Source organism: Zosterops lateralis (assembly GCF_965231275.1).
Source record: "Zosterops lateralis genome assembly, chromosome: 4".
Lineage (NCBI taxonomy): Eukaryota > Metazoa > Chordata > Aves > Passeriformes > Zosteropidae > Zosterops > Zosterops lateralis.
Window position 1 is genome coordinate 61,441,621 of NC_139765.1, and position 23,493 is coordinate 61,465,113.

At 37.9% G+C, this 23,493-nt stretch overlaps 1 protein-coding gene across 1 annotated transcript in view; it reads left to right on the forward strand.

The window, feature by feature from the left end:
* The window catches only part of RELN (reelin), a gene marked incomplete at its 5' end in the record, with an annotated part of 276,672 nt that overhangs the window by 79,998 nt on the left and 173,181 nt on the right, over positions 1 to 23,493 (forward strand). The gene's annotated exons all lie outside the window — the stretch shown is intronic.

Genomic DNA, 23,493 nt, shown 5'->3' on the forward strand with positions numbered 1-23,493 from the left:
GACTATCTTTTACCTTCAAGGAATTTATAATTATTTGTCCCAGAATTTTATAGACCAGATTTGAGAGAGAAAATACACCGAGAATGCAGTCGTAAGTAGAAAATCTTTCAAGTTTGACATTTTCAAAGGAAAAAAAAGGCAGGCAGCTCCCTAATTCAATAAGTGAATAATTGCAACATTTCAGAGACATGTTTCTGTGTTTCTGTGACTGTCCTGTTGTCAAAACAAACTTTCTGAGTATTATTCCCTTTCAATCCATGCTGGGAAGCAGCACTGCCCCACATAATCCAGTTGATTGACTGTTGTAAAAAATAAAAATGAGTGACTGAGCTCTTTGAGAACATAAGTTGCTGATGATGAGCACAGTACCTGTAGATTGATTTACCTATGACCTTGATATTTCCCCTTACCTACATAATGCATTTTTTGCCTATACTGTCAGGATACATTATTTATTAGCTGTAATGACAATGTCAAGACATTTTTATTTCTAGCTCTCTTCTAAACATCTAATGGTAAATTGAGAAATAATACTTTAGATGACTGGTAACTAAATCGTAAGAGTGCTTTTGTTGTATAGGCAACAGCTGTATAAAGCTTGAGGAAATCTGTCAACTATGGGGTTTATACAACCTTTAATTTCTTCCTAAGAATAGTTTCCTTTGTTGATGAAGTTGAAGCAGCTAAAATTTGTTTGAATTGCCTGTACATCTTCTCTGTACTCTTGCTTACTCCCTTTCTTTCTCGATTTTTTTGGTTTTCCTGGTATCCAAGAAATAATTGTTGAATTTTTGGTCCTAACTTGCACAATGACTGTGAATGTATTTGTTATGTGATGTGACTCCATTGTGAGTTTTGAGGTCAATTTCTAACCAGTCATTCATTTTCCTGTGGGTAATTTTTTCCATGGTTTTGTATTGGGCTTTTTGTTCACGTTTGCCATTGTTGAAGAAGAGCTGACAAATAATTCTGCAGAAATAGAGATACTACTATGAATGCTGATGCTCATTTAAGTGAAATTAAATGGATATTTTCTAAGGCAATGAGTGCTTGTCTATCTTGAAATCCATGGAAGGTTTGACATTGGCTTCAGTGGAAACAGAGTTAGACCAGCACTGAACAGTTTTGGAAGTCAAGCCTGTAATTTTCTGTTTAAGACTTAATTCACCCCTTTGGCATTAGCACCCCTTGAATAAAGGTGGTGTTTGCACTATATAAGTGAAGTCCTTAGCCATGTATAGCAGAAATCTGAATTTATTGTTGACTAGGTAATATGCAGCATGGGTGTAAACCTAGATCTGGCAGGGCTGAGGGGTCTGATCCTGCAGTGGGAGCCCAGCACAGCTCCCAGGGCCCCTGAGTCAGTCTCAGTGGCTTTTCAGAATGTCTCACATGAGGTACAAGGATGCTCCATGGGTGATCCTGTTTTGTCTTTGAGGATGAGCAAAATGATGCAGTTATATCAGTTTGCTTTCCCACAGAACAAATTCAGACCAGAGTGGAAAGGCTCAGTTTCTCTGATGTTGCTGTTTACTCCAGGATCACACTTGTCTGCAGGAATACTGAGTAAACGTGATCATCAGTTCAAGGAAATGTAAAGAGGAGAAATATGTTTTACCTCTAATCCTCCTCCTCAATTTTTCTTCAGCTGCCCACACTTTCTTGCCTCAGCTGGTGTTTCTCCTGCTTACTAAACACAAGTTGCAGTAAACAAAGCTATTTTAGTGGTGAAGTGTTAGTCTGCCTACCTTACCCAGTTCCCTGAATACAAGAGTTCCAGAGGACTCTATCTTGTTTATCTCCCTTTGTGCCTTTATAGCAAATAATAAACAAAGTTTTTTAACACTTTAAATTTAATATAGTTTACATTTAGTATATAAATTTAATTTAATTTTGTTTAGCTTAGTATAAATTGAAAGTAGTAACAAAAGATATGTAGAATCTGCCAGAATTTATAGACTCTGACAACAGTTCAGTATAGGTAAGAGCTTCCTACACTGTTTATTGCCAATGTCTGTGATTCAGATCAGCTCATTAGTCTTTGACCTCTCCGGGGATGGATAACAGGGTTATTAATTAGCATTAGCTTTGACATGTGATTTTTGAGTGTTGACACCTCTCCCTGGACACTTCTCGGGGGAACTGGACAAAGGTCACCAGGCAAATCTCTCACAGGCCAGATAGCTTTTGCTATAGATGCACAGATCGCTTTTGTTAACTGCACACACTAGTGACCTGTTCTGGCTTCCACTGAAGCAGTGGAATTCTGTGGATGTGACACAAAGTCACAACTCTGTAGACATCATGGGGAAATTCCCTTTCACTTCATCTATGCCTTTTGGTGTGCTCTTCTAGAGCTCAGTCATGAAAAAGACAGAAGGCCTAAGAGATTTGTGCAGTGATGCTTTCAGCCTGTTCTTCCGTGTAGCTCTTGTATCCATTGGTAACCAAACAAACATGACAAAGGGGTTAAGATACCAAGTTTTATAAAAATCAGTAGCCAAGCAGACCATTTATATCTGTAAATTTGGACATTGCCAGCAACAATCCTCCTTGGTACATTGTGATTTGTCTATAAACTGCCAGAAATATTCCTGCCTTAAGTGTGTCAGTTCCCAGTTCCCAGTCCCCAGTCCACCTTGCATTTCCCAGTTGTGGAGGAGGAGGATGGCTCCTGGCCACACTTAGGTTACTGAAACATCCAGGGAGGGACACACAATTATTGCTGTGCTGCAGGAAGGAATGCTGTGAGGAGGGATGTGGGTCACAGTTCTGCAAGGCAGATGGGCTTATTTCTGTGTATGTGAGATGCAGGGGCACAGCAAATTGGGATTCACACCAGCCTGCTAGCACAGCACTCAGTTTCTTTCCAACCCCACTGGAATATTCCTAATCTCTGCAGTTTGATGTAGTCCATTTATTTCCATTGCACACAGTGCTGTGCCACTGCTGGACTTAAATGTAATGTTACCTGATGGAGCTTTGCATCTTTCCTTGGCTCAATGTTTCACTCAAGAAGCCTTCTCCCCAATTTCACCAGGAAAATGGATGGTGTGGAGCCCTGTGCTCCCTGGGGAAAGTGGCTGGAGCCAACCTGTTTCTGGGCAAAATGAGGAAATAGCCAGTTTTTTACACTAGTTGTGTGCAAATTTATTTTCCCTCTGTTGGGTTTTTTTTCCTCAAAGTACCTTATTATGGCTACTAAATGAATATTAAAAGTACCTTTTTATGAAATACTCTTCTAAGAGAAACATTGAGTGCTGCTGATGTTCCTGTAGTACATCTTAGTGCAATCCTTTGTGCTTTCACCATAGATACTGCCAGCTAAGTTAAGGAAATAAAACCTAAAATTCATAATTTATTACAGAATAGTTTTGTTAGCAATAACTTAGGACTATGTTAAACAGGTATTCAGCACAGGGCCTCCCAAGCAAATTGACAGGATCTGTAAATTCTCTTTACCACCACAAAATAGTAGGTCCTCCTTTACACTAACAAGTAATTTCTCTGATTGTGTGCAAATTTGTAAAATATTCTCTTCATAATCCTTCAGCTAGGTTTTGTGGTTTGTAATTTCTGCTCTAAGCTCACACTAACCTAGTTAAAGCTCAGCCTGACAGCAGGGATAATAATGGCTGTTAAGCAGGGTGGCATGCTGGGCTGCATCTTAGGTTGTTAAGCCTGTTGTTTTATACATGGCTTAACTTACTAGTTTGGAAAAGTGATAAAGCTGACCTAAATAGCTAAAGCATATTGTGTTTTGATCACCAGCAGGGTTTATTGCAGAAGTTCCAGCTATTGTATTAAATAGAATCGTAGGCTGTAGAATGTACCTAGAAAAATAAGTCTTTTTCTTATGCAACCATTTGTGTTAGTCACTGAGCAGGTGTTCAGTAATTATGATTGTATCTATGTATTCACTATAACTTCTTTTAACAGAAGACTGGACTTTTGTAAAGCTATCTGCCTGAGTCTGTAGGCAGAGTCTAATAAGCTAGTAAGTACTAAAAGGCCCAATCACATATTATGTAACACTTAATTAGCACAGCTTATGGTGCAAATGGCTCAATAGGAATGGGAATGGCTGTGGTGGTGTCTCTGTATGAAGAGAGAGGAAAGAGAGCAGTGGTGGCTGAGGCAGGGCAATGGCACATCAGTTCTCTTGAGGCAGGAGAAACTCATTCTCAGCAAAGCTCCTGGAAAAAGTCTGGGACTGAATGCTGAGGGAGACAGCTGAACTGCTGGAAGAAATTTTCAAGAAATTGAAAATCGCATTGTTTTTCACTGAGAACGTGCCTCTTCCCATAATCACCTTAAATCACAACTCCTTTCTGGGAAGTTTGAAGTACTCTGTTCCAGAACTGGTCTTTTCATGCCCGTGTGTTTAACACTGTTTCAGGAACTGCCAATGGTGTTAATGTATGAACTCAAAATACCACACTGTACAAAACCTACAGAACATAATTCCTGCAATTGAGAGACTTGGTTACCTATTTAAAGCATTTATAGAAAACCTATGATAATAATTATGCAAATATTGAATAAACATCCAAGAAGATTACATGATTTACAATATTGGTCCTCCAGCCAGGGTGGGAAAGTAACCCTGAAGTAACTTTCTGAAGTAACCACATTTCCCTGGTAAACCACTTAGCTAAACTGCCATTTAGGACACTGTTTACTGCGTTTTTTTCAATTGTTTAAAAGAAGTAAAAAGGATAATTGTCAAGATTAATTACACAGTTATGTTTGTATACAATGATAATACAGACAAATAATAACATAAAAGTAAACAGAAAACAGCATCTATCAGAAGGGAGGTCCCTTAAGTCCTTTGCATTTATGTGTAATCAACTCTCAATTATGTGGTCATGTACATCCTTCTCCCTCACATTCTTGAAAACACAGAGTTGTACACTGAAATACACTGTTGTTCACAGCATTCTAGTTTCTGCCATGATTTGAAGTCTCTGCATTCAGTTGAGGAGTGTGCCATAACACATACAGAAACCTTAATGTACAGATAGCCTTGACTTTGGGGTTTTGTAAAGAAGCAGCTCCCTGATTCAATAAGTGCTACATTTCTCTTCCCACTCTTCACTGCAACAAAAAGGTGAAGCAAGATATTTTATAGCACTCTTTGTGATATTGGTGTGGACTCTGAGTCAGAGATTGTATAAGCAGCACCAAATGAGAGACAGTCATTGCTTACAGTCAGAGTAGTTCCAACATTAGCCCAGTGTTGCATTAATTTTTATTTTTCCGTATTGTTTATAACTTATGCCTTGTAGGACAAAAAAAAGCATCAGTAATTGTTCCTTGCTGGTGTGTCAGTCTAGTGGAACTGTGAAGAAAAATTACTCCCTTGCTTGGTTTTCCACTTCCCTGGGTAGAGGCATTGTTGTGCCGTCAATCAACATTATGTGTAATATTCTGAAAATCACGAGCCAATATTTGATTCTTGTCTTGGCTCTGCTCTCATGTCCCATTTTGATGTGGTGCCCAGATTACCTCCTTCATCTTCTGTGTTTGTTAATTCCCAGTGAAAAGAAAACACTGTGCATGGAATTGTTGTGGCTCCTCTATGACCCCAAAGAGCAAAGACTCATCTGACTAAGCTGAATTAGATTTAACTTGTTTGTAGTTTTGTCTTAGTTTTGTCTATTTTTTGTAAAGCAGACAGAGGTGACTAATGAGAAATTGTGGGTGTTTTCAGAAACTCTAACAGAAAACGGTAACACAAAGGGTACTGTGATGGTGAGTACTCAGAAGTGCTCAGAGCAAAGCAAAAAACCATGAGAGGATGAAAGCTGGTTGCATTTAATTGTCCACTCCTGAAAAGGGGTTTTCAGTTGTTTCAAGTGGATATCAGATATGTGCCTGTCTCCAGGTAGGTGTTTATGTGAGCTGTCTGTAATTCCCCTGAGGGTTAATGGGTGTGCAACGTGGTTCCATAGACATCCAGGCCTGACATTCAGTTCTACATCTAGGGAGAGGTACCTCAGGAACAGAAGGTCTCTACTAGGTTCGTTAGGATATTTCAAATTATTTTAATACTTCTAGGCAGCAGAATTAAGATCTAGATCTCTACTGACCTAAATGGATCACTAGATCCATGGCTTACTTGTAGACCTTTATATTTGTATTGGAATCCCACCCAGACAGATTCAGCTGCCTAAATATAAGCATCCTGTACCAAGTAATGAAAATTAAGTTTTCAACCCCACCACCCTCAACAGTAACTTTGTCTGTGTCAAGGATTTCCAATGAGTGGGCTGCTCAACAGTTGAAATCTGCTGAAGGGTATGAATAAAAATGGCAACTGTGTAAAGTTCATAAAATCTTGCAATTTTTTCCTTTTTCCTTGTAGGTCAAATCTGTTGTGTAATATTCTCTCCGATTACTAATATTCCTACTAAAAGCCCACTTTAATGAAAACACTGCTCATTTTTTAAACTTTTCTCCAAGTGTGCAGACAACTGGCTATTTGTGATTTTAGATTCCTCATGCTGTATTGTAGGTGTAAGAAAAGCAGAACCAACAAAGCCAGAAAAGATTGTTATATGAGCATGTATTTGAAGTAAAAGCACGTGCAAATTCTATTGAACTTAATTCTAAAGAAGAGCAAGAAGCATAAGATTCTACTTCTGTCAATGTTGTATAATGCCAGAGTAGAAACAGCAATGTTATACAGTATTAGGATGGTTTATTTTCTTTGGGTGATGCAAATTTTTTATATCACATACTTGTAATATATGATAGCAGAAGGAAGCTCAGAAGCCTTTGGCTTCTCTATTAAGATTTTGTTGTGGCTTCATCTGAGATCCTGGCACCTCCTGTATGAAATAAAATGAAATTTAGTCATTCTCTACTGGTATTATCTAAATAATAAAATGGTCATGGTGAGAATTACTTCTCTTCTTACAAATGTTCATTTACAATTCAAGAAGCAGAGATTAGATTTTTGCTTTCTTCCTTTTCCTGCAGAACATTCTCATTATTTTTGTGCACAAGAACATCAATTCACAATTTGTGAATCAGTTATCATTAATTGTGTTTAAAATTCTCTCTTGAATTTTGATAAAAAAATATCTCTGAACTTTAACCTCAGGGTGATTCTCCAGAATGTATTTTAGTTAGCATAAACCTTTGTTTACTTAAGCAGATAATACATCCAGTGCATGAATGACCGGGAGTCAAGTACATTGTCTTGTTTTTGGGAAGTCCTTGACTTCTTTCAAGGGACTATTGCTAAATGACTTGGTGAAGAACTTGATCCTGCAGGGTGCTGAGCACTGCCCTTGGTCCAGCGGAGCAATCAGGATTCATGCTGTCATCAAAGGCACAGGCAACATTTTTCAAATTTTTTAAAATTCATACCTTCACAATATTTTTTTGAATTTTGCTTTGTTTGTGTACAACATATAAGCTTTTTGTGTCTTTTGTGTCAGAACATATAAGCTTGTTCTGACCATATTCTCAGCTCACACAAATTAATTTACTTTTTTCACCTTGTTTGTTGGGAGGAATTTTATAGAGTGATCTACAAAATATTATGTAGATATGCAGTAATATTCAGCAAGGTCGAAATTCTCCCTTTTTCTGTATAATAATGATCTCCTCATGGTGAGTTCTAGCAAAAGTTTTTTTTTAAAAAAAGAAAAAACACCTAAACTTGCACATAACAAAAACATTTGATCAGCTTTTGCTGCCCTCCTGCTGGGAAAAAATGATTTTGAGTATTCAGAATGACTATGACTTCAAATTATCTGACAGAATGAACTCTGTTGTACAGCAGAATTATCACCTAGAAGAAGACTTGCAGGTGCTACAGCAATTGAAATAATATATTTTTATTTTAAAGCATATTATTGAAGTATTCACATACTGTTTTGTGGCTCTTGGTGATTAATGGTTATTTTCATTACCTATTTTACATGTACAATGGCACTGTAACATTATGTTTTAAGGTTGATAGCATTGTTTTCTTTATTGTTTTGGAGTGGCTTGAATCTTTTTAGTTCTTACTAGAAATGTAACAAATACATTTTCTCTTAAAACCCCCCAAATATCCCTTTTAGATCAGCATAAGCTGTTTAGCTCAAGTAGTAATGTACATTCACTTGAGCCATTTTCTCTGAAAAATGTATTTTTTAAATCTTAAAGAATAAAAAGCTCTCCAGCAATCTCTGCGATTTTGCACCCAAATAGGGAAGAGTTTAAAATAACAAATTTGAAGAAATGAATAATGGAAGAAAGTAATTCTCTGTCTTTATTTTCAGTACTTCAGTAGTCTGAGGTCAAATTTTGCCCACAATGAACACATTGCTGCAGTCAGGAACTAAAAACATGCTCCACAAATTCAGCCAGCTCCTATCACCATTAGTGTTTGTGCAAAAGATTAAAACCATTATGAATAAATTACTTTGCAGAACCTACTTATACATTCAAGGAGAAATGTTCTAAACATCCTAAAATAAAAAAAGTGAACAGTAGAAACACTCCCAATCAGTATCACAGACAGTTTGGCAAAGCAGTGAAGATGTCAGAGCCATAATTTGAACGATGGTTTTAACACGCAAATAGAGAGAGAATATGTATGGTGAGTTAAGCTGCATAAAGCCTTTCTTCTAAATCCAGATGTAGGCATTAACTGGCATATTTGAGACGGCTGTATGCTTATTTGCTAAGTGCAAAGATGGCTAGAAAAAGGCTTTCCTGACTGATGATAAAAGCTGGAGTACTCTTTAATTTTGGTTACTGCCAAGCTTATTTCAACAACCACAATAGTTATTTGGCTTCGTACCAAGAAGTGGCAATACAGTACTTACATGTCTATGGATCAAAATTAGATGAAAAATTGCTGTTTCTCATCTCCAAAGCCATTTGCCACACATTTTATAGGCCTCAAGATGCCTTTTGTAATATGTGATAACAGAGCCAACTGAAGCATCTGCCTGGGAAGAGATTACTTTAATTATGGACTCAATGTCCTATTTTCTGCAAGTGTTCCCCAGAGAATTTCTTACTGCTGGATGAGAGGTGTTATGATGCACATTAAAACCTACAAGTCAAACAAAAGAGGTTGTAAAAGTAAGACAAGGACACCCATAGAGACCCCAGTCTTGTATTTAGTGGCTGAAAAAAAACCCCTGAATTCTGTTATGATAACTTTTTAATTAATCTAATACTTGTTAAAATAAACTTGCAAAATATATGTATGTAAAAAAAGAATGATAGAAAAGCTTGCCATTTTTTCCTTGTCCTGTTGTTTTGTAAAATTGATTGATTTATAGAAGTCTTTAAAATGTTCATGTTTTCTTTTTAATTTTTTCAGTACAGTAGTTACTAATGATGTAATGTGGAAAATGCAGCAAAGAGGTTTCTTGTTAGCTTCTATTTTTGTTACATGCGAAGTTTCTTGTCATTAAGAATTCATTTGCCTTCTGCTACAGTGTCATTGATCACAATTAACTCACTTGATATTAAAGTGGATGTGCTGTATGTTCCTATAGAAATTCTGGGTAAATCACCATTGATTTAGCACAGTTTAATGGATACTTAAAATATTTGTCATTCTCTCTTCATCAATTAGAAGAAAGCCTAAAGATCTTCATTAGCAGCTGCTGCAATAATGAGCTAAAAGTTTTTCTTTACACAAAATATGATGGAAGAGCTGTAAAGATGGCTTGAAGATGCTGTGACAGCATGTGAAGTACTGGGAAACTTCCTTAAAATTTTGAAAATTGCCAAAATTAGAAGGGGAAAATGACATCTCTAAAAGATACTGAGCTTTAAAAACAAAATAACAACCACAAACCAAACATGCCAAAAACTGTTTGAAGTATATTTAAAATGGAGGGCCATATCTTTCTCTTTGTTTTTGTACAATTATTAGGAAGGTTTATTCTCATAAAACATTACAGTGATAGCAATGCTCATCCTTAATAAAGAGTATCAACTAACATTAGTGATTTTTCAGTTTGCTAATTTTAAAGTAACTGTATGTCTTCAGTGAGGCACAACTGAGTCTGAAAAGAATGTTAAATGGTCAGAACTTCCCTGGTCTGGAGGAAGGTAGAATGGATATTTCATAGCATAACAAATGAAAACAATTAGCTACCCTTGCAGCATCCAGCCCCAGGAGGACCTTGTCAAGTAGCAGTCATCCTGTGTGTCTCTTCTTCATGTTTTCCAACACCATTTCAGGTGTCTGGGGAGCACTTGCTCCAAACTTGGTTTCTGCTGCTATATGGACTAAGTTTATAACCCCAGTCACAGCATGATGTGCTGGTGACTGTGGCTCACAGATACCTGACCTGCATCTGCAGGGCTGAATTTGGGTTTGGAAGTGGTGGCACCTGTCCTGGCTGGGCTGTGGGTATGCTCATTAAGTCTCACACTGTAAGCTTTAGGAAGTGGATGAGGAAAGCTGAACTATTGTAGGTGGCTTTGCCTGGAGCCATTCTGGGTGAGGAGGAGAGGGAGCTCAGCTCTCTGCTCTGTATAACATGGTAGGACACAGAGACACATGGCCTCTGGCCCCACAGAGGGATTAAGGATTAAATATTAGATCCCTTTTCTATCTTCTAGTCTTTTCATTGTTGTTGTTTGTGGGTGTTTTCCTGACTTCTTGCTCTGGTTGTAAGAAGTTACGTAGTTCCAGGGTTTAATGGAAGTTTTAAACTCATATGTAAATGGCAAAAACCCTGTTATATGAGGGGAGATCCTTGGGCCAACCTTGGACAAAGTTGGGAGCTGAGTCAATATCAACTGTTTCCAGGCTCAATGCTTTGCCTTTTGGTTTATTACTGAAAAGACGGAGAAAAGGGTCATGAGTATACATGGCTTAGTGAGGTGACTGAGGCCACTTTTCTTGGTCCTGGATTCAGGACACATAGACACATGGCAGCCTGGTTGGTCAGTTACTGGTGTCCCCTCTGAGATTTTGGGAGAGGCCCTCTCCCTTCATCAACTGTGAAAACTACATGTGCCTGAATCCCTGTGCCTGGGAATCTTCCAGTGAGGCACCCATGTGCATCTAGAGCTGGGCTTCCTCAGCTGCTCTCCCAGACCCATGTGCCCTACATACCACCTGATCCCCTTGAGGCACTTGAATCATGCTGAAAGTCATGTAAAATTTCAACTGTGATTTCTGCAAGGGCAAACATTTCAGCTGTGACACTTTAACTTGCCAGAAGCCATGAAATCTGTTCAGATATTTTCCTGCTTGCCAGGGAGAGCCGACCTTTCCTTCGGGTGAAGTGTCCAGCTTTGGAGCTACTGTTCTTTTGCTATTGGAACTGGCACTGTTTTCTGGATCACCAGTGTTCCTTCCCAGAACTTTGCGTTTTAAATAGTATGGGCAATTAGGTCATCATACTAATTATTTATGTACAAATTGCTGTATTTTTTGTTTCAAAAACCATTCCAAAAGGTTGGAGCTCTGCTGTTATTTAACATGATGAAATGTTATTTCTTAAAAATGGTGTGTCTTCCAGTGTCTTTGGGTTTCTGTGGAGCTTTTAACTTCTTAGGGAACTTTGTTTTTTGATTGTTCTGAGCATCAAGAGTCCCAGAGTCAGGCAAGTAAAGGGTTGGAAAAGACAGCTCTTTGAGTTGCTCCTTGCACTGTCAGCTGAAGTCTGTAGCTCACATCTCTCTCCTGCGTGACCTGTCTGTGACTGTAACTGCTGGGAGGTGTCTGCCCATCTGGACTGGAGGCAACAACTGCATTGTGGTGGCTTCTCACTCTTCCACCAGCAGAGATTGGCACCTTGGATTGCCTGGGAAGGGGAGGACATGGTATTCCAATCCTCCTCTCTCTTTCAAAGCCACATGAGGTGTCCCTTGACAGGAAACCACTGGTTTGTCACTGTGAGCCATTGTCCATGCTGATGGATGAGAAATGTCACCTTTACTTCTCATGGGGGAGAGCAAGCAAATCTGGAATCCATGATGACACTATCTTTGTTCAGAAGTACATCAAGGGTACATCACATTTCATCTAGCCTCTGCAAGGATTTCAGTGTCTTTTAATATGCAGTATGAAATGTGGTCTCACAAATATTTCTCCTTGTTGGCATTTTCTCTAACATAACAGTTCATTTTTTTGTTTTGATTTGTTTTTTTCCAACCCCTCTCCCATATTGCACAGAGCATTCGTGTCAAGTGTTTTCTCCTTATGAGGTTCATTCTTAGCTCTCCTGTGGCAGCAACATATCCATCAACAGTGAAAAATTTCATAATTCTGGCAGAGCACTATGGTCTCTGTGAGTCACTTCAGAAAAGTGCAAATTATTTAATATTAAAATTCTAAAAATTATTTAATTCCTTGTGTATTAGTACCATTGTTTGTGCCTTTAAAGACATAACCATTGTGATACTGAAATCACATCTAAATCTAACTTTGCTTTGCCATATGGCACAACCTGTAGACACTAAGACTCTGGGAATTCACATATTAGGTTTCCAGACTTATGTGGTGGATAAGTAGATTGTCATAAAAGTAATTAGTTTCAGTGTATGTAGATTGCACTTGGCCTTTTTTGTTCTTAAGCTTTTAAGGATTGATCTTTTAATGCTTTGCAATGAAACAAAAACAAAGCATCTCACAGGAGACTATTTGTGGTTTTTTAGTATATGTTTGCTGAACAAAATAAAAATAAAATAGATCTCACTCTTGCCATTGCTTAGGATATGTCAGGAATGTTTGCTTGTATTTGTAAGGATATTTCTGTTGTTGATTTGTAACCCACCAGGCATCTAACTAGTAGCTAGGTTTGCTGGTTGCAACTGTGTTCAGAGCTCTGAAGTACTTTTGGCTACATGCACTGTAGACTAGGAGAAGAAATAAAAAAATAAATTTTAAAAATCATAAGCAAGTACTTTGGAGGCTGAATGATGTCGTGCAAGATGATATAGATGGCTATTGGATGGCTATTACAGTGGTCAGTAAAGGCAGTTTACTTGATGCCGATCTATCTCACAGGTAGTCAGGCTGGATTTCAAGGCTGGGTTTTTGTCTCACTTTTGGCAGCAGGGATTTTCTGTTGCAGGATGTGACTTGGAATGCAAATTCCCAGCTGGAGCTACCAGGGAGTGTCAAGGAGGATAGGACAGAGCAGCAAATGGTCCCTTTGACCTGAGAGCCTGTCCTGGAGCTCTGTGTGCCCTGGATCTCCAAAGGCACATCTTGGGGCTCTCAGCTGTGTGGAGCTTTTTGTGTGAAGCTGGAAGGTTCAGGACCACTGAACACACAGTGACAAAGAGAAAGGGAGAGATACAAACCTCAATCAAAACAGGGATATTAGCCAAGTTTATTAAGTTTTCATGGGTTTAATTACATTTTCAGACAGTAACAAAATTATCGAATAAGCGGAGCTCACTGTTTGCAAGTGCTGGAACTGGAAGCTTTGCAGTGCTCTGTTCAGCAGTGCTTTAATAGTATCTTTAAATTTTCAAGTTATGCTTGAAAAATTAATAAATAGAATTTTAATAACCCCCCTTTTCTCTCTCACTTTTTTTTTCCCTTTAAATTGGCAAAATCAAGTCATTGGGTCTTATTCAGTCTGTGAAAGTGTGAGCACAGAATACATTTCATGGTTGATTTATGAGCTCCTTGAAAATATGGTTTATAATGAAATTCCGACAGGCCCTTAACAAAATTAGCATAACAAATAGCAATGTAATAATACCTTTCATGTCTGTGCATTCTTGCAGATTCACTGTCAGTGAGCACTTGCCAAAGACCAGAGCACTTCCAGCCAGGGCTGGGCAGCACACCCAAACAATGCACCCCCAAAAGCTGGCTCCCTGCTGTATGGATGTGGAGTTATGGATTCAGGGAGTCTGCACGGGCAAAGTTAAATCAGCAGCAATTCTAGCAAAACAATATCAAATTAAGAATAGCTGTCTTCAGCTACTGAGTTATTGCTGTTATTACTAGTTATGGCTAGTTATTACCAGTTTCTTAGTTATTACTAAGGCAAAATATGAGAAGTGTAAATTTTACTGCTGGCATACTTAATTTCAGGGTTTTGTGAGAATTAGGAAATATAGTTGAGATAGTAGCTAGAAGACCAGTAATGGCTTGGGCTGTCATTGTCCATATAGAAAGTCTATATTTATACTTTAGAACTTTATTTTGATGAATGTTACTGTTAAGCCTGGTCTCTACAGACTGGTATCTTGATGCTTTGCCTGTGTCTAATGTTTACAATATATAAGTTTCTCCTGATGTGTTTCTTTGAAACATTTTTTTTTAATAGAATAACCTGGGCCAAAGCTGGATAACTGGGTCAGAGTTAGTAATTTTTATGCAGAAAAGTCTGGGCTATGGACATCTCAGATTTAATGTCCATAACAGAAGTGGTTTGCCACTAGGAATTTCGAGGGCATTATACTGACCTCAATCTGCTCATACAATCACTGAAACAAATTAAAGAGCAAAAGTACTATGCATCTGTTAGTATGCAGAGGGATGTTGGAGGCTGTTGAAATACAAAGCAAAAGACAGTGAGTAGCATAATTTTTGGTCTCCCAGCAACTGATGCACAGTTATGGATAGATGAAGCTAAATTTTAGCGTTGGGGTTCATATATGCAGAGTATAATTACATTTTTATTCTAAAAATGTCATTAAAACAATGTTAGACTAAGCGGTTTCTTTTCAAAGGAAAAGTTAAAATGGGAGATACAATTCCAGATGAGATAGATAGAAAGAACTGTTTACTGTGTTTCTCATTGGCATACTGTTAAGATTATTTTGGGAATTACAGAAATGGGTGGGGTTACAAAAATACAGTCTGGGAAATAGAAAAGAACAGCAAGCTTTTGAGACAGCAAAGCTCATAGGGGTGCAGGTTAAGACAGGCCTAGGAAGACTTCATGCAGAAAGTCAGCACCTTGCCTACAGAAACTTGAGAGAAGTAAAAACCCTTGAGAGACAACTTTGCTATTCATACAGAGCTGGGTTTTTTTGTTTTGTTTTGTTTTGTTTTGTTTTGTTTTAGTGGCATGTCTATGCCTGTGGCAGTCCTCAAATTTCCACTATCAAAATAGTGGAAAGGAAGTGACTTTCACCACCAAAAAGGAGGTGACTCAGTACTGGAGATTATGGTTTACTGGGGAGAGGAGCAGAGATAGAGGAGCCAAAACAGTTTGGGGAAGCCCAAACCAAGGCTTGACATTGCTGTAATAATTCAAGCAATTTTGCTTTTTTAACTTAAGCACTGTTGGGTAACTAAGGTAAAAAGTGATCATGAAAAGGTTTTATCTTCATATGTATGAAATAGGGACAGTGTCCATCTCCTGCACTCAGCCTCAGCCTTCAGCTTTCTCACTGTCATTCTTAATAGGAGAATTTGCTCTTTTTGTTAATAGTTTAATGGATGAATAAAAGAGCCACTCTAAGTTCAGTAGCATACAAATTGTCAGACTGATTTTTTCCCTGTTTTTCGACTAGCCAGGCTAAGTACCCTGAAAGATTTGGGCTTCAGTCAACATGATCAGTGCATGGTCCATTAACCAGATTTCTGAGGTTTTCAGGCTTTTTTTAAGCACAATTACTTTTTCTCTCATGATGTCCCTTGTAGCCCGTAGCAGATCCAGCAAGGAGAGAGAGCGATGATTCCCAGGGAATCAAACTACTTCTTTTGTGGTTGTTACATTCATGACATTGCACATGACAAGAGAGTCATAATCCAGCTCTACTGTTGTTACCTCATGAATTGTAGACCGTATGAATTTGGATCTCTAAAGGATTCAAAAACTTTTAATCAATAAGTATAATTGAAGGTTGCTTTACCATTTCTTAGACACAGACAAAAAGATACTCAACTGGTCCTGAGTAATTGCAGAAAAGCCAACACTTGAAATATAATTTCCTCAAATACTACAAAGTAGACCATAAGAAACAAATTATCTGGACTCTCAACCATAACAACTCTTAACAATCTTTAGTGTCAGAGGATGTGTGCATTAACTATTTGTTACTCTCCAATTTCAATTTTCTCAAGGAAAATATTTCCTAATCTCAATTAGAGCAGATTGTGCTGTTTTAAGTCCCATGCACAGGATGGCATTGTGGGTAGCGTGAGTATTGGTGTACACACAGGACATGAGAGCTTCAAATGTGGTACAGATAACTCACAGGGCAAGAGCTCTCAGGACCTGGGGCTTCATATTTAGCTGAAGAGCTGCAGCAACCCCAGTATTTTTTGGGAGAGTTGCCTGTGTAGTCAGGAGCTTGAGAATCACAGGGATGAAAGTGGTGCTGAAATCCAGGTGCTGGAAGTGGTTTGAGACACTGGGTTCTTGGGCTGCCTTGAGGATGACTTAACTGCTATATTGTTTCTGCAATCTGTGTCTTGTTTTAAAGGAAGGAGGTCTAATTCAAACCCACTTAATTTGAAGACTGATAGGTATGTCGTTATTTGATAAAATTTCTTGGTCAGAAGTTTCCCATTTTTACTAGAAATGGCAGGTATTTATAATTTGCTGCACAAGTAGTTTTCATGTTTTAGCATAATTTAGAGTGAGTTAATGGCTTGTTATTTATTGCCTAATGCTCTGTAGGAGTGATTTATAAAGCCATACTCTGCACTGCTTGTTACTTCGTATTCTCTGCGTTAGGTGTATCATCAATATCATTAAATGAATTCACAGTGACATTGCTCTGGAACTATGGGTTTTGATACAAGGGTAACAGAACATAAATCAAGAATTATGTTTAATTCATAAGAGGCACCAATCTCTCATTTAAGTGTAGGCTGGGCTAGATGGTGTCAAAAATATGCTTTACAATACCTCTTCTGATTGCATTTCAGACCCTCTCTATATGCCCTTATGTTCTCTGTGAGAATAATAGATAGCAATACAGTGCAGTTTGTCAAGTGAATAACATTTCTGGTTTTATATATTTGGGTGCAAATGCTATCATTATTTTTACCACAAGCCAAAAAGGAATATATTTACATGAATATACTTAAAACTATTCTTAAGGAAATCTATAAATTTCAAGACAAGGCTTGCCTATTCTCTGCAATAAATACAATTGTTAACAATATAAATTACACGTTAAAAATCCAATATTTTGTAGTATTTCTAACTGTTATTTTTACCCTTAAGCAGAAATATAAATAAACTTTTATTTTAGTCTTTCTTTTTAAATTTCTCTTGAATTAGTACATTAAAATCCAGAGCAGTGAAAAACCTGTCAGAATATTTAACTAGTATCTGTTTACTTTTTTAAAAATTTTATGTAAATATTTCTTTTCCCTTTGACTTTTGTAAAAAAATTATTCTTAGAAAGCCTAAATTTAGGATTGGCACTGACTTGAAAATGCACTTTCACCTCACTATTACTCCAAGTGCATATGAACTCTTGACAGTATCATTCATATATAATGGCAATTTTGAAGCAAGAAGATTTAAATCTCTGTACCCAGGACACAGTTTACTGGAAGTGTTAATTGTGCAGGAAGTAGGGCTGTCATTTGCTAGAAGTTTTCTCATCACTTCACTGCAAGATGTGGGACATTCTCTTTGACACTTCTTGGAGTTAACAAAAATAGCCATCATGTATTTTAAATGGCTGGAAGGAATTACATTAATGGGAGAATACTAATGTTTACACATAAAACTAGAAAAAAAATGTCTTGTGAAAATGAAGGAATTCTTTTTGTTCAGTATTTTAAACATTTGTTCTCGGTGGAAACAAAGGACAGTAAAACAAATAACATATATCTGGAGAAGGAGAGAGAAATCAGACTTCAGGGCCTTTTTGTCCCAGCTGTCATGCCATATCCTATGTGCCCTTTCATTAATATTTCCTAACATTGTTAGAACAAGAGAAAATTCAATTGAAATATATTATGAAGTTTTTTACACAAAGCTGGAAGAGATTGTTGAGATTTTTTTAAATTTTCACTTTAAGTTGGAATGGGACACTTACAATGGGTAATTCTACTCAATTTGTAAACAAAACTTGGATTCTGTTCTATAACAAAAGGAATCTGTATGTGAAAATTATAAATTCACATTAGTTTTTTACACAAATCTTCCAAAAATGCTTTATCCTGCCACTTGACCTTAAGCAGCCTTCCCTCCCATGGTTGTGCTGGGTGATGTTGAGTTTTGGGAAGGTGTGTGGGCTCTGAGGGATCTTTTGGTCTCAGGAGGTTGTGACACAGAGATTTCCAGGTCTTTCCTCCAGCACATGGAACATCTCTCCCACCTCTGCTGGCAGCCATGCCCAAACTGCAGCAGAGTAGTTTGGAACACCTTCTGCTCGGTTTTGCGAAGAAAATGGGTATCTTGTTAGTTATGGCACTCTTAGACTGGGCAAAAGGGTGCTCAGCACAGAGCTGTCATGTACCTACTTAATGTCATTAATGTGCTCAAGACCACAGAGCTTGTCTAGGATCAGAGGTTAATGGTGCAAGAATTAACTGCAAGCTCATTTCATTTACTAGTACTTCTGAAATAACAGTGACTGGGGTAATTTTTCTTCATTATGTTGTGTGTCCTTTGGTCAGGAAGGTGCTGTTCTAAGAGGAGTAACTGCTGTACATGGTGACACAGTACAGATCCATTTCCTGGGCAACTGTCCAGCTTCCAGTCACTGATATTAAAATTTTCTGTCACCAGCATTAAAAAAAAGGTGCCCATGTCAGTTAAAAACAGAAAGACAAAACCTGCAGGGAAATTCAATTTAATGTAGCGTAGGATGTATTTCTGGAGTGTAAATGCTGCTTGTCCAGCTCGCTTTTCCCCTGCATTAATTGTTTCTGAACTGTTGGGTCCATTCCAATGAAAGCTGACAACAGCTTAGCTGTCTTTAATAACATTATCTTGGATGTCTGACTGTAGAGGACCATACTGGGAAGGATTATTATATACAAATGGAATAGAATTTGAAGAAGTTCAAGCTGGGCAAGAAGTTCCAGCTGAGGACATGTTTTAGCAAACTCCTCCTCAGCCAGGAGGGGATGGAGTTGGGAGGCCAAGAGAAATATGGTACCAGTGTGGCTGTAAGTGATGAGCTTTCTGTGGCTTAGAAATCATTCCTCCTTACTTCAGGTGTGGAATGACTGTGTGCATGCTTCTGCTGTGTGAAAGGGCACAGGAAAATACACTAAGTTAATCCAGTACCAGATAAACCCATACTTGTCATGAAGTCATGAAGCAGCACCATCCAGCATACTTGACACCAAGAATGCAGACACGGATTCCTGAGTTCAAGAATGCAAGGCTTTAAACAGGATCTTTTTAAAGTATGTCCCCCAAAATTAAAGTGGCATTTTCTCATTTATTTTGATAGAAGTTTCAGAAGTGTTAGTTAGTGCAAATGGTTTTTTTCAAATCATGCATAGTATTTTAGAAATTATTAAGAAATGTAGGTATGGTTCATTTAAAATCCCATTCAACAGGACAAATCTTAGAATTTGAAAAGCAAAGATTTTCTGAAATTTAATGGATTTTGTTTTGCATAATGAAGCACATGAAATAGCCTAGGAAAAAAAAAAAAAAAGCAGTAGTTTCATTCTTGCTTCCTAAAACAAACAGGCCAAAGTTCTTTACTGTGTTCCTGTTGTAAACCTCTCAAAAGACCAAGTATCATCATGAGATGTATTGAAAAACAATTTTCCATTACACTACTGACAGCTGCAAAAAAGGAAAGTATTTCTCTGCAGCAAGACAACATGTAAATTTTTGTGGTAAGCACAGATCAAAAGATTTGTGAATGGAAACTCAGAAAAGACTCATGTTCTGGTTTACTGAAAGTATCTAAAATATTTATAATGTTTTCTGTATATCTTAGTTTAGGAATTACAAAATCAATAATAGAGCCAGGACAATAATCAAGTGGAATACATGTTGCGAGATAGAAATAAATAGACCATTTGAAATTCTTAAGCTAAAAGGTACATGTTAACATGTCCCCACTAAGTGTTATTAATACATAAACCCAGGTCTTTAGTTAAAATGCAAGGGATTGGCCTCAGGTCAATAAAATTTAAAATTAAAAAAAAAAAATAAATAAAGGGCACAAATATCATGCAAGGAATCCAAACTTACTGTGAGCTATTTGATTGAGGGATCCTCAGAAATGGAGGCACCTGGAAGCTAAAAGCCACACATCACCAGCTGCATTTTAAAACATTTTATTTGTTGTTTGCAATATACTGTTTTTAACATAGAGTTATCTTTGCCAATGGATGAAGTCTGTCTGTTTTCTTAGCCTGTGCCAAACAAGTGGTACAGCACAGTGAGTGCTGCTGTCTTTATAGCATTGTTTGAGATGCTGTTCTTGGATATGTCTTATTTTCTTTTAAATTTATAATTGTATCTTTGTCGTCCACCCACCTTTTCCAGATAACAGTTTTTACTGCTATTTATTCCATCCCTCTGATGGGTCTTGCTTCAATTCTTTTCACTGACTGCCACACCCATGCCATTCATAGCAACAAGGTACCTTCTAGCTTAGTTATATTGGTTTTCCATTGTAGTTTTTCAAGGTTTCATCCATTCTCTGTGCAAAATTAGGATTTTTTTAATTTTTTTTTTTCTGGAGATCAACAGATGCTTGATGCTCATTCAAAATGGGAAAATATTAATTACACTTGTAGTACCTTTATGTAACTTCTGATGAAATCTAGTACCTGTTATGAATTCATCCTTAGTCTGCTCAGTTTTATTTAGATTACACAAGATTGATGTCACATATGGGATGTCATTGCTTGCCATTACAGGGGACCCTGTCTGGAGCCAATACTTTGGATATTTTTGACAAAGGGAATGCTCAGAAAACCAAGGTTTTAGAAAACCTGTTCCATTTTCTGTGACATTTGTGAATTTATCCCAGGCAGCTCATGGGGTGTGTCCCTTCCATAAGGGTAGAGGGAATTGGACTAAATGCAATAGTGGACCTACTACCCAAAGTTCCTCAGTTGAAGAGGAGATATTTGCAAGCACAAGCCCATATTTTTTTTGTTTTTGTTTACTTGATGTAGTATTTTCACAAAATCTTAAAAACTGTATCCCTCTGAAAACTCCATTAGAATACCAGTTATGAGAAGAGATCCTCTTTTATCGTTAAGTATTAGCTTGAGTTTGATGTTTTATTAATCAACCATAAACTTCTTAGCTGCACAAATTACAGATGAATTTCTCTAATTTCTAGCACCACTCTGTTGTGTACAGCAGCAGATGTGCAAGTCTCCGATGAATGCCTTCATCTGTACTACTTGGAATTTGGAATTCCAGACAGGGGAATTTGAGCTCCCAAGCAATATTTCATGTAAAAAAAGCAATAATGATTTGTATGTATTTGAAAAGTTCACCTTCCTGGCAACTTTACTGAACCGAATTCCCAAGGTATTCATTTTGATAGGAAACTGTCATTAGCAAACAAATGAAGAGTTGAAATCTGGTTGTGTTTCACTCAGTATCACCATTTTTTTAAGGAATCCAGTATTGGTGCTAAAGGATCTCAGACCATCAACAGGATATTTTCCTACAAAGATTTATTCTAGTGTTGTGCTCATTCTGCTGGAGACTTCTGAAAACAAATCTGTGCTCAGGAAAAATTAGTCAGTAATAAAACAGCAAGAGCAACCATCTATCCTGGAAGTACTTACACTGTTGCTTAGATTCTCTGTTACTCTGGTTTCTTTTGAGGCTAGGGTTATAAATCTCTTCATTATTACTTTACTCTAAGAGAAAGGTTTTAGACTTTGATGTCTTTTTTAATAATGGGTTGAAAGAATTATTATCCACACTGTATCTAAAGGAGATATTATAGCAATCTAGCTTAGCAGGGAATTTGTTTCTGAGTAAGACAAATCATAGATTATTTCCTAGTGAGAAACATGGATTCAAACTCATTATTGTTGGAACAGTATATTATATGGGAGGCTGCTGTCCAAATGAGTTGTAAATTCAGCGTATTTATGCCTGTGTCAAGTGACTGACCAATTCAAGATGAAGTTCAGATTTTGTTTAACATAATTTTGATAATCCTATTATTATTTTATTATGCAAAAGCATTCACAAATAACAGAACTGTGAGCCTAGTTGTGCTGTTAGGCAATGTGGTAGAAGGTATAGCAGAGCTGTTTGCATTTCATTAGTGTAGTTGACCCTGCTTGGAGCAGCAGGTTGGTCTGGAGACCTCCTGAGGTCCCTTCCAGACTGGATTTTCTTATGATTCTCTCTGGGGTGTGACAATGAGTCTCTGGGCAGGCCATGGTTTCCTGGATGGAAGAAGGAAAAACTGCCCATAACTCAGAAGCAGCTGAATTCAACAATTCTGGAGCTGGCAGCAGGGACAGAGGGTGGGTCCTGACCCCAGCTGTGGTTCACAGAGCTCCCACCGCCAGCACAGCTGGCAGTCAGCACCAAGGGATGCTGAGCCATTGCTAACACCCTGCAAGGGGAGCTTTGCTCAGCCCTAAGAACTGCTAAGAGTTGCTGGTTTGGAAAGCAGGGCTGGAGAACAGGACTTGTTGTGGAAGGACACAGAGAACAGAGTTTTCTCTTTTAAATTTGATCTCTCTGGTTGAGGTGGGGAACGCTGGATGTGATTTAGGCATCCACGTGTCTGATTGCCTCTTAATCCCAACCCTAAAACAGCCCTCTAATGGGCATCTCTGTAAAAAGCCTATGTTGAAGAAATTCCAAACTCTACTGTGAGCAGAAGGATCCATGGATCCAAGTTTCCCATGTCTTTGGACCCAATAGTACCACAGTACTTCCAGGGGCCCTCACACTGCACCTCAATCTTGCCTTCACTACCTCTAAGGGCCCCAAAACACCTCCTACCCTTCACTAGTACAACCAGCTCCTGCCAGGGCTCCACACCATCGTCTTTATGCTGTGTACATGATGCCATTCCACCTGCTTCTTTTGTCTGGAGTTCTGTGATATTTCACAGATTTTTCACTTTTTTTTAGTGGTTGATGGAATTAATTACTCTCCTAAGGCAATATTTCACCTGCCTATTTCTATTTGTAAGCTACTATGGTCTTCAGGGATATATGCTTTCTTCCAACTCATAAATCTTGATGAAAATTAAAAACCATGCAGGAGAAATAACTGTCCTTTGTATGACTAGTGACCCTGCAATTTTTTTTTCAGAGGTTCACCATATTCTCAGTAAGAATAACAATTCTTCACTAACAACTTCATCAGGTTCTTTCTTAGTTTGGTTTTGATCAGTCTGTGAAAGATTACCATGTTTCATTTGTTTTTCAGTCCTCTGAAAACATTTAGGTTGGTAAGAAGAGTACAAAAACGCATTAAACAAGGAGTGTAATATTTCAGACTTTGGTGAAGCTTTAGGAGGGGAAACCTGCCCCATATGCTGTGGGATGCAGCCTGTGGAAATTCTGATTTTTGGTGTATTATTTTCTAGCATTAACTAAAGAGGCAGGTTTTATCCTTCCTTTGCAAGCCGGCTGTGCACATTGTGGATGCGCCAGTTTCATAT